Source organism: Maylandia zebra, unplaced genomic scaffold (assembly GCF_041146795.1).
Source record: "Maylandia zebra isolate NMK-2024a unplaced genomic scaffold, Mzebra_GT3a scaffold11, whole genome shotgun sequence".
In the NCBI taxonomy this organism is placed as follows: Eukaryota; Metazoa; Chordata; class Actinopteri; order Cichliformes; family Cichlidae; genus Maylandia; species Maylandia zebra.
This window is the reverse complement of record NW_027490041.1, coordinates 4,277,115-4,293,778: the sequence shown is the minus strand read 5'-3', so window position 1 is coordinate 4,293,778 and position 16,664 is coordinate 4,277,115. Positions and strand designations below refer to the sequence as shown.

General features: G+C 42.6%; 1 long non-coding RNA gene across 1 annotated transcript in view; it reads right to left on the bottom strand.

Annotated features, from left to right (window-relative positions):
- Window positions 1–16,664, bottom strand: part of LOC143415929 (uncharacterized) — a 260,224-nt gene that overhangs the window by 109,570 nt on the left and 133,990 nt on the right. The window contains exon 2 of the long non-coding RNA XR_013096358.1: window positions 15,615–15,789. This is a non-coding gene — a long non-coding RNA (uncharacterized LOC143415929). The remainder of the gene's footprint in view (window positions 1–15,614; window positions 15,790–16,664) is intronic.

The window sequence follows — 16,664 nt, the reverse complement described above, 5'->3', positions numbered from 1 at the left end:
TAATGATCAGTAGTTTTCTGATAAGGCAGCAGCTCTCCAGGGCAGAAACAATGTTCTTATGTTTCTCCTCCTTCTCCCTGAGGCTCTTCCACTCCAAGCTGGGTCCTTTTTATTCCTGTCTGTCTGTAAATAGTTAGATCTCATATATTTATGTTATTTATGTCCTTTTGTTACTGAATTTATATATTTTATCAAATAAACATTAATAATGACAAATGTCTTTGTTCTACTACACAGCAAATATTGGCACCCGACTTGACAAAAGTAGAATTTATTTCATATTACACTAATAACAAAACATACTAATACAGTGGGATGCATAAGTTTGGGCAACATTGTGAAAAGTAATTATTTTCCTGTACAAATTGGTTGTCTCAATAAAAATTGTCAGTTAAATACATCATATAGGAGACACACAGTGATATTTGAGAAGTGAAATGCAGTTCACTGGATTTACAGAAAGTGCAATAACTTTAAACTAAATGAAGCAGGTGCATAAATTGGCAACACAAAAAAAGAGAAATAACATAAATATGTAGTGTATATCAATGTATGTGTCTCCTATATGATATATATAAGTGACATTTTTTACTGTAACAGCGATTCATACAGGAATATAATGACTATTAATAAGGTTGCCCAAACTTTTGCACCACACTGTATATAGGAACATAGTGAAGACAAGTTGCAGAGTAAAAAGAGGTTAGTTTATTTTGGAGTAGAGCTCCATTCATTAAGAAAATGTTAAAAAGACAGGAACACTCTTTAGAGGTTTGTGGGTGGCTCTTAAAAGAGCCGTTGTGGGGAAGTCGTTCAGACTTCAAACAGGCTACTCCTTTGGTTGCCAAGACACAGCTCCCTCTGCCGAGAAGTGAGCCATGTACTTCTCCGTCACCAGGACAGCCTCTCTGGAGGAGTTGTTTGCTGCCACACGACCCAGGCCTTGCAACAGCTCCACCACAGCAGGTGCCCCTCTCTCGTCCACACAGCGCAGAAAGTTGTGGAGAACACACGTTGCCTTCACACACTTCTCCGCAATTTCAGGACGGAGTTCTATGGCGCGCCGATACAACCTCCACTGTGAGGAGAGGATACCGAAGGCACCCTCCACTATCATCCTGGCCCTGGAAAGGCGATAATTAAAGACCCTCTTCTCTAAAGGGAGGAGGCGTCCAGGGAAAGGTCTCATGAGCTCACGCCGCAGCGGGAACGCTTCATCAGCCACAAAGACATGGGGCTGGGCTCCACGGTGTTCTCCACCAGGTAGAGGCTGGTCTGGAGGCAGATGGAGAGTCCCAGCCCGAAGAGCCTGACCAAAGGTGGAGTTGGCCAGAATACCACCTCCCGTAATTATCCTCCCGTACCCCCCAACATCAATGACGCGGAAGCGATGCTCTGCATCCACAACCGCAAGGAGAACAATGGAAAAAGTTCCCTTGTAGTTGTGGAACATGGATCCTGAGTTGGGGGGTGCCTTCATCTGGACGTGCTTCCCATCCAGAGCTCCACAGCAGAGAGGGAAGTTCCAGCGCTCCTGGAATCCCTCTGCGATGGACCGCCAGTCTTCAGTTGAAGGCACAGCCATGAAATCGTCCACTAGACAGTCCCAGATGGCCGTCGCTACCTGGGGGATGATCTGGCTCACCGTGGACACACCGACTCGAAAACTGAACACGATGGTCCTGAAGGAGTCCCCGGTGGCAAGGAACCTGGACAACAGTGTTTAAAATGAGTATTATGTGTACTGCAGTTCCAAAATACATTATAGAAATTACAAAATTACAAAACATAAATCTTACATAAAACATTTTGTAATTATAAGGATAATTACATGATATATATTTGATATAATCTAGAACAATCTGCCGTGATCATACACAAATATTCAACTATCCCAGAATTAAACCAGGTCTAAATGAAAAAAGGAGTGAGTATCACTGCAAAGATTAACCCACAGTGGTCCTAATGCTACAGTTTGATATCAGCAAACACCGAGAGCATACCTATGACACCACAGCCATGCTATCATTCAAACACTGATAACAGCATAAATCGAATTAAATCGGGACTTGATGAGACCGTCTGAGTATCACTACAAATATTATGAAGTCGTCTCGTACCAGTTTGCTATCGGTAAACACAGAGAGCATTCACTGTTAGCATAGCACATCCATGTTAGCAGTGTATAAATGGATGGTTTAGCATATATTAGCACAGGTATCAATAAAGGACTACCGTATTAAACACTTTTACTAACCTCAGGCAGACGGACAGGCGCTCTGCAGGTGGGATTGAGCGCCTGTAATTGGTGTCTAGGCGGGCGATTCTGGGACCGACGCGGGAAAGCAGGTCCTCAAACTGGCCGAACAGGCGCAGCTCGTGGAGCAAGTGGTGAAACTCACCAAACTGCTCACGCCTCTGGAGGACCTGATGGACCCAGGTACGGCGAGGACGTCCTTTACGCCGCTACTCTGCTCTCCACAGTAAATAGAGAAGGGAGACTCTCTTCTCAAGCGCTAGCTCGACAGCTGCCATCTTGCAAAGATACCGGTCTGGCAAAACTTCCTCCCACATTTCCGGTTCACGCGCGTTAAAATATGATATTTTGGGGCGCGATGGATTTTTCTTGGACACGCGTAGAGGTGCGAATGTGCACGCGTCAAGTTAGGGGCGTTTGGGGCTTTTTTCTCGCGCCCATCGCGTTCGGTGTGAACACACGGTTAGTGTTTCTGTGACACATTGAAGAGAAGTTTGTGTTGTTCACAGTTGTACTGAGTGACAGCTGACATGACCTGACAGGAATAATGTGTCTGTGCTGAATGAGAAGTAACACACAATGAAGTCTTGATGCATCTCAATCATCCAGGAAAGTGAGTCTGTTGCTTCTGTTCATCTGGACGCAGCGTTTTGTGGGAGAAACGTGTCGTCATCATCAGGTGACGTCTTCAGTCTCAGCTGCAGGTTTCAGTCTTACAAACAGGACATTTGCATAAAGACTGAAACCTGCAGCTGCAGGAACGATGGGCTGGGAGCTCCGTTCCTTCATCTTAATTATGCAGATTCTCAGGACCATTGATCAACAACCACTGATCCATGTCCATGAGTCCCATTCACAGAGATGTGGGAATGGCTGCAGTCACAGCATGTAAGATGGAAATAAATGAGAAGGATTTAGCTGAAGTGGATTTGATTTATGTTACTTCTTTTTTAACTTGTAGTTCTACATTGGAAGATTATTGTGATATTGAAATATAAAAATACATTTATATTCTATTATTTTCTCAAAATAAGCGTCACACTCGTGGAAGCCGGTGTAGCCGCCGAAACGCCTGCATTTATGGAGACTTTCAGCCCCAGGTAGGCCAGTCATGGATCTTTGGATCCACATTATGTCAGCAGCTGTTCTCCACCGTGAACTGTGTTCAAACAAACACGCTCACGCCTCACAGACGACAGCTCACAGTCCTGTAGAGATAAAGTGACTTCGTACAGCCCCGTCTTCAGCCTTGTGGAGATGATCTCGACGCTTTGGTGGATGTTACTAGCTCCTGTGCAGTATTTTGTAAAGACATGATTATACCCCGTAAGCGCGTTAAAATGTACGCTAACAATAAGCCATGGGTCACTAAAAGTGTCTGTTTAAGGAAAAAGAGACAGGCCTTTAAAGAGGGGCTGTTACCGATTATCAGACAGCTACCAAGGAAATGAAAATCGAGATGTTGAAAGCAAAACAGACAAAAACCTTCTTGAAAGCAAATTTGCTGCAAAAACTTTTGGGTCTGCCTGGACTTGTATGAAAACCATAGCAGGGTTTCAAACTCCCCAGAGCAGCAGTCAGGTCATTTTAGATGTTTTAATACAGACAGAGATTTTCAAATGCTTTAAACATGTTTTATGCTCGTTTTAGTTCTTCTGATTTCAGCGAGGATATTTGGGAACTGAAACAGAAACTGAGAGATACTCAGCACTTTATCATTGACCTCAGCGATGTTAAAAAGGCCTTTCATACAGTCAATGTGAACAAGAGCCAGGTCCTGATAATATTAGTGGCCGCCTAATTAAATCTTATGCTGATGAACTCAGGCCTATATTTCAGGTTATTTTGAACAAATCCTTGCAAACACAACATGTGCCCTCTCTTTGCAAAGAAGCAGTCGTGGTTCCTGTCCCTAAATCTAAACGACTTCAGGCCTGTTGCCTCACTTCAGTTGTCATGAAAGTCTTTGAAAAAATCCTCAGAAATGTGATTATGAAGAGACTGAAGGTCAGCTGGATCCAATGCAGTTTGCATACAGGCCCAACAGAGGAGTGGAGGACGCACTTTTGACTTTACTAAATCTGATTCTTAAACATGTAGAGAGTAAAGGGACTTTTGCAAGACTTCCTTTCATTGATTTTTCTTCGGCTTTTAATACAACACAGCCCCATATTTTAATTAAAAGACTTTTAGAACAGTTTGAAATCAGGAAAAACCTGCTGGGCTGGATTTTAGATTTTCTAACTGACAGGTCACAAAGAGTGAGAATAAATGGGGTTCTGTCTGACCCAGTGTTCTCCTCCACAGGTTCTCCTCAAGGCTGCGTCCTATCGCCCTTATTATTCACTCTCTATACAAACATGTGTCAGGGCAGACATGAAAACAGGGTCATTATTAAATATGCAGATGACTCTGTTATTGTCAGCTTACTGAAAGAGGGTGAAACTAACCACGGCCCAGTCATTGATGACTTTGTTCAGTGGTGGGAGGAGTCTTATCTCCAGCTGAACATATCTAAAACAAAAGACATGGTTGTTGATTTTAGGAAACAACAAAATGGGCACGGAGTCACTTTAATTAAAGGTCAGAAAATAGAGCAAGTACAATCATATAAATATCTTGGGACCATAATCAATGAAAAACTGAACTTTGATCAAAATTGCAAATCAGTTTGTAAAAAGGGTCACCAGCACCTTTATTGTCTTAGGAAACTTGTTCATTTCCACATTGACCAAAAAATGTTAACTTTGTTTTCTCGTTCTTTTATTGAGTCTGTTTTATCGTTTTGTTTGGTGGCATGGTTCGGTCAGACCTCTGTCACAGAGAAAAACTCTCTGAATCAGAGAGTGAGATGGTCCAGTCGTCTGATAGGTGAGCCACAGTCTTGTTTAGCCTCCCTGTACTCTGAGCAGGTACAGAGGATGGCTTTATCAATCCTTAAAAATGGTTCCCATCCTCTAAGGGGTGAATTTCAGCTTCTTCCCTCAGGACGGAGGTTTCTATTTCTGAGATGCAGGACAAAGCGTTATAAAAACAGCTTTGTCCCCGTTGCTGTCACTGAATTAAATAAGAACTGTTTTTGATTCGAAATATTAAAGTATGTGTCACAGTGAGTTTTATATATTTACTAGGTATGTGTGTTTTTAAAGGGATGTCAAATGCTGTCATTTTTCTGAGTTACTAGGTTAACAGAGGTTAGCAGTAACAGTACGGGGAAGTATATTGTGTTGTTCTTTTGTTGTTTTTTATTTTATCCTACTTTACTTTGTTATTTTGATTTTACCTGTTGTGAGTGCTTCCCGTAATTCTCCTTTTTCTTGCGCCGCTGCGGCCAGAGTTCACAACATTACATATTTTTGTATCTATAAACAGGAAGCTGACACTCTCCAGACTTTATCAAAGGTGTGAGCGTCACAGCAGAGGCCTTTGTGTCAACGTAGCTGAAGACAAAACACAGAAACACATGAAGGAGATTTTCTGGCCTGGATTTTATACAAATATTCTGCAGTACATCAAAAATGAAAGAAAACCATTAGTCAACATATGAACATCACCTCTGAAGTTACAGAGCTTTGATTGGAGACACAGCTGAGCGTTTTGCATTTTGCATAATTAATTACATAATTAATGATGTAACCATAATTAAATGGTTACATCATCTTTAAAGTCCCCAGAGATCAGGAAAAGGGCCTGAGGGTGCTGTGTTTGGAGTCTGCTGGTTACAGTGTGCAGGACCTCACAGGCTGCTGCAGCGTTAGCAGAGGGCGGGACATACACAGCTATCATAATCACGTGTGTAAACTCTCGTGGTAGATAGTACGGTCTCATGCTAACCGCTAGCAGCTCAATGTCCTTACAGCATAGCGTCTCTTTGATAGAGAAATGCCCAGAGTTACACCATCTATCGTTCACAAACACAGCCAGACCCCCTCCTCCCTTCTTACCACTCTCCGCTGTTCTGTCATAAGAGGCTCAGCAGCTAAAGCAGCACACCTGGGTCTCCCAGCCTATTAAAAGCAGCCCTTTGCTTCACCTGCTTCACTAAACATTATTATTTTAAGCAGAGTGCTGTGATTTATGTAGGCATTGCTGTGTGACAGGATGACTTTTCTTGCACACCCACCAAATGAGGGCGCACATGCTTCCACGCCCACTGGTGACTGCACACATCCTTTCAAGGAAGCATTTCATTCATCCCTAACAAATGGAACAAAACACTGTGCAGCGTGTTCAGGTTTGAACGTGGCCCTGGCCTCTCTCTGCATCCACCTGGCACATGCAACACACATCCACTCCCTGCTGAACTGCTTGTATTTGATGTGTTGAAGTTTTGGTAAAGTTTGAATAAATTCCACTTTATTTATAGGAACATTTCATCTGTGGACTCCTGCTTCCCCTCTCCTTGAGCCAGTTTGTGACGGGAACATGACATAAGAAAAGTAATTTATCCCTTTTTGATTCTGTGTATCTGGCGCTCATCCAGTGAGTTCACACTTGGCAGAAACAGACTGAATTTGTCTGGAGAACTTTGGCTTCAGCCAAGTTAGATAAACACACTGTGTCTCTGTCAAAACAGCAGTGTAGTTGTGGCACCCCTGTGAGGGAATGACCACATGAATATTATTTTGTGTAAAACACTCATGTAACGGGACATTTTTCATTGCTATATGTATTTATTTTCAGTTTCTTTAAGAGGATAGAAAATCCATGTAACAGGGATTCATTTTATGTTAGAAAGCAGTGAGGGCGGAACTTTGGTGCTTGCTCCGGGGTTTCGGGGAGCAGTAAGTGGAGCCCACCTTCCGCTGCTTCCTCAGACACGTTCTGGAGGAAAGCAGAGACGCATCGTGTCTTCCTTACTCTGCTCTTCACCTGCTTTTACAGGTCGGTACATGGTGCTCGCACCGAAAATGTTGTTTATTGTCACCATGGTTACCCAGGTTAATGTGAATGGGAGAGTTAAGGCGGTCCGCCAAAGTTATTTATATGTAAACACGGGAGAAAACCAGAGGAGTGTCCCGCGCGACCGCACCGCGAGCCCGCTCGTTAGGTGGAGCGCTCGTGAAGCAGAGTCAGTGCGCTCCTATGCTCTGTGCAAACGTGTTGTAATGCTCCAATCAAATCAGTTCTGTGAGATGTGAATGTTAATAGTTCTGTTAAAGTGACTGAGTAGATTAGCTAGTGTAACACAAGCACTCTGAGCAACTCTGTGTAGCTAACAGAGGCATTCATGGGTTGATTCAACAAGCTGTGTTTCATGATGCACTAAATAGTGATTTTGCCAGTAAATTACTGGAGGGAACAAATGTAATGTATTTACCAATGCTGTTATTGAATAGAACTGTTTAGCCAGTAAGACACTGCAGAAGACAATGTGATGTGTTTATTGATATGATAAAAGGATGTAGCTGTTATGGAAAGAAGTGTGAACTTGAGAAACTGAACCAGTTAAAAAGAGTATATTTCACTGATGTTGTGAAATAAGTAAATGTAATTGATGTGAATGAGGAAGCAGCTGAACAGTATATTGAAAGCTCATGTTTAGTGTTTTATAGCATTTATTTGTGTGAAATAAATCAGACTCAGACACGTTCTGGAGGAAAGCAGAGACGCATCGTGTCTTCCTTACTCTGCTCTTCACCTGCTTTTACAGGTAACATATTTGTCATCGAGCTCTTCATCCTTGGGACCCGTAACATAGTAACTTCTTCATTGTTATACTTCTATAGTTTTCCCATTTTGTGAGCTGTGGATGTGGAAAGTGTCTCAGTGACACATCCACATGAAAACGGCGTTACCTTCGTTCATTTGCACGTCAAATGAACGAGCTGTTTGGACTTTAACGTCACAGCTGATGCTTCGATACTCGAACTCAAGAGTTCAGCTTCCACTCAGAGGTACAAGTACACACAGCAAAGATAAACGTGTACACAAGGTGGAACCCACAAGTGCACAGCTCCAACCAGAGATGGGCAGTAATCCGATTACTTTTTTCAAGAAACGAGTAAAGTGAGGGATTACTATTGCAAAAAAGGTAATTAGATTACTGTTACTTTCCCGTAAGCACGCTGCGTTACTGCGTTACTAAAACCGCAGCTGTGTGCAGATGAACAATGGATAATCTATCGAGTGTGGAGAGAGTGTGAGCGTGCAGCGTTTAAAGCGTGGAAGCACTGACCTTACTTTGAGTTTGACTCTGTAAAAAGTGACAAAAACATTAGCATCCGCTGTTCACTGCGTGGGAAGACAACATGCTCACTCACTATGTGTTAATGGGCATGCTTATTTATAACTTTGATAAAATGTCATAAAAATAATTCCATGCCAGCTCACCATTGGTGATCAGGTAGTTTCTGTTCCAGTTCCAGTCCCATAAATCATGAAGCTTGCTGCCAGAAAAGCTTCAAATCTCCTTTGAAAGCTGTTTGTGGTCTTGATTGTGGGAGCTTCAGTTGTCTGACTCCAGCTGCCACACAGTGCTCACTGATATCATTTGCAAAAACCCCAGTGTGACAATATTTATCAGTGAAGCAGAAATCAGGAAGTGACGACTTTTCTTTGAACATTTGCTCAGGCTAAGCTGTGCTTTCTACCACAGTTGGGAATTTCCTGGTTTACAACAAATTATTGTGTCAACACCGCATAAGATTTCAAACTACAGGAAAATCACTGGAGTTATAAGAGGCAGACAACGACACACACACCACATGCATGCTGTTGCTATTTATTGTGGATTAACCTGTCAAGGGCAAGAACAAAAGAATTCTGCCTCAAATACAGGAAATCATAGCTTTCCTGTATTTCCTCCATTGTTGGCATGCTGGTTAGTGCTGTTGCTCCACAGTAAGAAGGTCCTGGGCTAAATTATCCATGAATGTAAACGGCTGTGTGTTTCTATCTGATAGACTGGTGAGCTGTCCAGGGTGTACCCTGCCTGGTAACCTATCACTTCAGGGTTATTTCCCAGCCCTGCTGCAACCAGGATAGAGATAGGAGGATGGTAGTTGTTGTAGACCCATTCAATTTCAATTGAAGGATTAAAATGTTCCAGGAGCTCAACTTACTCCATCTGAACATGTTTCAATCGTGTTTTATGAACACAACATGCAGGTTTACTGAATATGAAAAGGTTGTGTTGATTTAACTCAGTTGTTTAAGTTTCTGCCAAAGCAAAACCTTTGTGTGCAACCAGTGTCCACTATTGAATCAAGTAAATCCAACATGTTTTTGTCAGTGCAAAAGGAGTTACGGTGCCTGTATTCCTGCACAATATTGTCCCGGGAGGGAGGAAAACTTTCTGGTGAAGTTTTGGTTGATTTTTGGGTTTTGCTTGACACTAGGTTGATTTTATCAGTGAGGTTTGGATTGTTTTCTTTCTCTAAGAGAGAGAAAGATGGTTTTATGCTTGGACATGTTTGCAATGGGCCCCAGTATTTGTTACTTTATGAGTATTTTATTGGTTGCGTTTGTTTGTGCTTTTGTTACAGTGCACTGAGATAAGAACATCAGAGAGGTGTGATCCACCGGTGGTGATATTTTGGTATTTTGTGAGTTCCCGATTTAACAAATCAGCTCTTTAATCCAGGCCTGAGAGGTTGAACTTTAAAGCGCTATAAAATATTCTTACTGGAAACAGTGGCAAAGTGTTTTTCTCCATGATTATAATGGGCTTGGGAGAAATTCACTTATATGTGACATTGATCACATGAGAAGTCCTGAGCCTAAAAGGATTGCAGCGAGTCAATCCAGTCCAAAAACAAGGAGCTGTTTTCCTTTAAAATGATGACGTCATCTTGCTGGTGATGGAGGCTCGAATAGGCTGCGCGTGAGACTCCATTATCAGCAATATCTGGTATGAATGTGTGTGGATGTATGCATGTGACTGGACTGTGATGGACTGACGACTAAAAGTTTAACTGACTTGATACTGAGACAAAAACGGTGCCGACTTTAGGATTAGTGAATGTCCACAACAATTCACCCAGCCTGTACAAGAAGGGTGGAGGTTTTGTCTTGCTTTGTTTGTGCAGGAGCAGAAGGATGACAGAGACTAAAGGGGGAGGCTGTAGCTTCACATGAGTGTGAGCTGCAGACTGAACCCTTTGGTTGCTAATGTTGAGTCACTGATGTTTGCATTAAGAAAATTGTGTTTTATTAGCTGTGTTTTAATTAAGGTATCACATTATATTGTTGGGAATGTTAAATGCTAAAGTGAAGAAAAGCTTTGATTTCACTCATGACTGAACATGTTATTATTAACCATAGCAGGCCACTGTAAAGAGTCAATTAACTGTTATAGAGGAAAAAAAGGCCAAAAACTCTGTTAATACCTATGAATAACAGGCAATGATAGACTTGTCACATTCAAAATAGAGATATGTAATAACAAACACGGGTCCGTGTCATTTAGGTTCTCCATTGAAATAGTCAATCATTTAGAAAAGTAGAATATATATATATATATATATATATATATATATATATATATATATATATATATATATATATATATATATATATATATGTATGTCTCAACGCTGTTTCTCAATAATATTAAAAACCTAAAAACTATTGTTGTGGAAGATAGAAGTCACTGTGACAGCCCTCTGACTGTGGAGGACGTTTGTAATCCTATTTCTGCACTTAAGGCCAACAAATCTCCCGGCACAGATGGTTTAACTGCAGAGTTTTATGAATCATTTTCTAATCTCCTGGCTCCGTTCTTACTGCAGCTTTTCATAGGAAGTGTAGAGAATAACATCCTCCCTCCTACTCTTACTCAGGGTCTCATAACACTTATTCCAAAGCCAAACAAAGACTTACTTCTTATTGATAATTGGAGACCCATCTGCCTGCTCAATGATGACTATGAGATTATGGCTTTAGTACTTGCTAACAGAATGAAAGAGTTCTTGGACACAATTATCGATGAGACACAATCAGGCTTTATGAGAAACAGACACCTTTCTAAGAACATGAGACTGGTTTTAGATCTACTTGATTACTCTGATTTGGTATCTGACTATAGCTTCATTCTCTTCCTGGATTTTTAAAAGGCTTTTGATACAATTGAACATCAATTTATTTTCCACTCTTTGGAAAAATTTGGCATTTTTCTGTAAAGCTATCAAAATCTTGTACACGAATGGCAATAGCTCAATTAAAATGATTAAGACTCCACCCCGAGATTTGACCTGTTATACAAGGAATCAGCACAGCTGATAAGGAGCTCATCATCAGCCAGCTAGCTGATGACACCACACTCTTCTTGAAGAATGCAAATCAAATCCGTCCAGCCCTTAGTGTTATTAGTGATTTCTCTGAGGCATCTGCTTTATGTCGAAATCTAAAAAAATGTGAATTACTAGCAATTAAAGGCTGCACTGCAAATGCTCTCTGTAACATTTCTGTTAAACAAGAAGTCACATATCCAGGACTGTTAATATCCAAAGACCAAAAGTCAAGATGCTCGTCAAACTTGTCAAACAGTGTTGGGGAATTCTCAATGGTGCTTGGTGCCATACCCTCAGGGACTTTAATGTTATATAAAAACACTGACAGCTCAATATCTGCCTCAGTCACTCTCCCTGATCCAGCTGAGTCAGCAGTGGGAAAAATCTGCTTTTCACAGGAACTTGGTAACAGCAATAAGAGAATACGTAGTTTATTCCAAGAAGATATCATGTCTCTCCCATATATAGAATATCTTACTGGAACCGACATGTTCCAGATATCACCTGGAAGACAGTCTGGATGATCACGGGCAAGAAACAAATAAAAGAATCGGTCGTACCCATGCTTCCCCGACGTCATGCCAGCGCATATTGGGAAATTCGTAGGCACCGATCGGTTTTCTATCAGCCATTTGCTGGGAGTAAGGGCGCCCTCCGTTTGCGAGGTGCGCCTGCTGCTGGCGGCACAGGGAGGAGAGGGCGGGGCGGCGGGGAGTCTCTGGCTGGCTGGAGCGGCATCTAATAACCAACTCGCAAAACAAAATAAAAACAACAAACAGATATTATGATACAGACTTATAATCTGCACCCATGTTTTTTCTAAATTCTATAAAGTGAGCGCGAGAGCCCTCGGTGCGCCTGCGCGCTGCTGAAGTCAAAGTAAACTTTATTGTCATCTCCGCTACAGACAGTCCAGCATATAGAGAGACGAGACGACGAGGCTGCAGTTACAGCGGTGCAAGTAAACAAACAATAAATATAAGAAGAGTAAGAAAATAAATCTACACTTTAGGACTCGGGGTAAAGGATCAATAACAATTTAAATTTATAATTTACAGTTTGATGATTTAAAGTCTCACACAACCCGTCAAAAGGGGCGGGGCCGGCTGCTTCCAAGTAGAGCACATTTCATTTATAATGATGTAAATCCAAGCCCATCATGGATTCACCATCTGAATCCTGGGTTGTGTGAAATCCCAGAAATCAACCTTAGACAAAGTGAATCTGTGAACTAAGGTGTAGGTCTGTTAGGTTAATTGTGCTGATCCTCGGGTTGGGGGATTTGTGTTTGTACTGGAGCACAAAATTCAAACCAATGGAAGATGGACAACAAAAGTTCAAAGCCATCAGGTGCTCAGGTTAGAAAAAAGAGAAAAGATGCAGGTAAGCAGACGTGTGATTGGATAATGGCAGCTCATCCTGAACCAATCAGACTAAACTCCAAACAATACATTATGTTACAGATTTTAATATTAATTAGTCATTGTTACTTGTTGATTTGTCCTTTTCTCATTGTGTGACGAATTATGACGACTGTTTGGTAGCTGTTATTGTCTCTCTCTCTTCATGTGTGTTTCTCTGGTGAAACAATAGTTTTGTGTTAATGTTAGGGCTGCACGATTTTGCATAAAATGAGAATCACGATTTTTTTCAATGTTTTTTCACTGAAACAAGCAGCTGTTGTTTATGTGCATTAAAGTTATATAAAAATGTAACAGTGCAAATGCAAATTCCTCACTGACAGTTTAACCAAAAGGCGTTTCCAGTGGAAACTGGCCGACACATCCTGAGCATAACCATGTATAATATCCACTAAACTTCAGAAGAGGTTATACAGTCGTGGCCAAAAGGTTTGAGAATTGCATAAATATTGGAACCTGGAGAAGTTGCTGCTGAAGTTTTTATAATAGCATTTTGCCTGCACTCCAGAATGTTATGAGGAGTGATCAGATGAACTGCATCGTCCTTCTTTGCCATGAAAACGAACTTAATCCCCAAAAAGCCTTACCACTGCATTTCATTGCTGTCATCAAAGGACCTGCTGAGACCATTTCAGTGATCGTCTTCTTAACTCAGGTGAGAATGTTGGCGAGCACGAGGCTGGAGATCATCATGGCTGTATCCCGATTCAGGTTCTGCAGCTTTAAAGTCCTCAAGGGCCGCGTACTCAAAGACCACTAAGGCCGAAGTGCGAGGCTCGTAGGCTCGTGAAATGGGACGTCTAGCCTCCGTCGCGCTGCCCAGGTTGCCTAGCAACCATGATACTAACAGTTATTTATACATATATTTATATGTATATTATATTTATATTCTGAGAGTGTATCATGTAACACTATAGATCAACTTAGCTCAGAATATATAAAGCATATAAACAGTTACAGCAATATGATGCAACAAACACAGCAGCTACTGATCCAAAATACTCAAAGCTTCATAGAACTGAAACCAACATTTATTTTTAGCTCCATCCTGCTGCTGATACAGACTTTAGGTTTCTGAACATTAAACTTGTTGCTGCCTTTCATAGTGTGTAACTTGAAGGCCCCGAGTACGAATAAATTCTTTACAAATCCTACCATGTGAATTCATGGATTTTTTTTTCACATTCTGTCTCTCACAGTTGAAGTGTACCTCTGGTGCAAATTACTGACCTCTGTCATCATTTTAGGTGGGGGAACTTGCACAATCGGTGGCTGACTAAATACTTTTTTGCCCCACTGTATATATATATATATATATATGTGTGTATATATATATATATGTATATATGTATATATGTATATATATATATATGTATGTATATATATGTATATATGTATATATATATATATGTATGTATATATATATATATGTATGTATATATATATGTATATATATATGTATATATATATATGTATGTATATATATATGTATATATATATATGTATGTATATATATGTATGTATATATATGTATATTTTCTTTTCACCCAGCACGCCCCTGCGGGCGGTTTATCCTTCAAGCTCGGGTCCTCTACCAGAGGCCTGGGAGCTTGAGGGTCCTGCGCAGTATCTTAGCTGTTCCCAGGACTGCGCTCTTCTGGACAGAGATCTCCGATGTTTTTCCCGGGATCTGCTGGAGCCACTCGCCTAGCTTGGGAGTCACCGCACCTAGTGCTCCGATTACCACGGGGACCACCGTTACCTTCACCCTCCACATCCTCTCGAGCTCTTCTCTGAGCCCTTGGTATTTCTCCAGCTTCTCGTGTTCCTTCTTCCTGATATTGCTGTCATTCGGAACCGCTACATCGATCACTACGGCCGTCTTCTTCTGTTTGTCTACCACCACTATGTCCGGTTGGTTAGCCACCACCATTTTGTCCGTCTGTATCTGGAAGTCCCACAGGATCTTAGCTCGGTCATTCTCCACCACCCTTGGGGGCATCTCCCATTTTGACCTCGGGACTTCTAGGTTATACTCGGCACAGATGTTCCTGTACACTATGCCGGCCACTTGGTTATGGCGTTCCATGTATGCCTTGCCTGCTAGCATCTTGCACCCTGCTGTTATGTGCTGGATTGTCTCTGGGGCATCTTTACACAGCCTGCACCTGGGGTCTTGCCTGGTGTGATAGACCCCAGCCTCTATGGATCTTGTACTCAGAGCTTGTTCTTGTGCTGCCATGATTAGTGCCTCTGTGCTGTCTTTCAGTCCAGCTTTGTCCAGCCACTGGTAGGATTTCTGGATATTAGCCACCTCCTCTATCTGCCGGTGGTACATACCGTGCAGGGGCCTGTCCTTCCATGATGGTTCCTCGTCTCCCTCCTCTTTCTTGGGTTTCTGCTGCCTGAGGTATTCACTGAGCACTCGGTCAGTTGGGGCCATCTTCCCAATGTATTCTTGGATGTTCCTTGTCTCATCCTGGACTGTGGTGCTGACACTCACCAGTCCCCGGCCCCCTTCCTTCCGCTTAGCGTACAGCCTCAGGGTGCTGGACTTGGGGTGAAACCCTCCATGCATGGTCAGGAGCTTTCTTGTCTTTATGTCAGTGGCTTCTATCTCCTCCTTTGGCCAGCTTATTACCCCAGCAGGGTACCTGATCACGGGCAGGGCGTACGTGTTGATGGCCCGGATCTTGTTCTTACCATTCAGCTGACTCCTCAGGACTTGCCTGACCCTCTGCAGGTACTTGGTGGTTGCAGCCTTTCTAGCGGCCTCTTCATGGTTCCCATTTGCCTGCGGGATCCCCAGGTACTTGTAACTGTCCTCTATGTCTGCAATGTTGCCTTCTGGTAGTTCAATCCCCTCAGTTCTGACTACCTTCCCTCTCTTTGTTACCATCCGACTACACTTCTCCAGTCCGAACGACATTCCGATGTCATTGCTGTATAGCCTGGTAGTGTGGATCAGTGAATCAATGTCTCGTTCACTCTTGGCATACAGCTTGATGTCATCCATGTACAGGAGGTGGCTGACAACTGCTCCGTTCCGTAGTCGGTATCCGTAGCCAGTCTTGTTAATGATCTCACTGAGGGGGTTCAGGCCTATGCAGAACAGCAGTGGGGACAGAGCATCTCCTTGGTAGATCCCGCACTTGATGGTAACTTGTGCTATGGGCTTGGAGTTGGCCTCTAGTGTTGTACGCCACATCCCCATTGAGTTCCTGATGAAGGCTCTTAGGGTCCCATTGATCTTGTACAATTCTAGGCATTCCAGTATCCAGCTGTGGGGCATTGAGTCATAGGCCTTCTTGTAATCAATCCAGGCAGTGCACAGGTTGGTCAGTCTGGTCTTGCAGTCTCGGCTAATTGTTCTGTCTACCAGTAGCTGGTGTTTTGCACCTCTGGTATTCTTGCCAATTCCTTTCTGTGTCCCGCTCATGTATTGACCCATGTGCCTGTTCATCTTAGCCGATATGATGCCTGACAGGAGCTTCCATGTAGTACTGAGGCAGGTTATTGGTCGGTAGTTGGAGGGGACCGGTCCCTTCTTGGGGTCCTTGGGGATCAGGACCGTCCGGCCTTCAGTTAGCCATTCCGGGTGTCTTTCGTTAACTAGCAGCTGGTTCATTTGTGCTGCCAGACGCTCGTGGAGTGCAGTCAGCTTCTTCAGCCAGTAGGCGTGAACCATGTCGGGCCCTGGTGCTGTCCAACTCTTCATACTGGAGACCCTTTCTTGGATATCTGCCACTGTGA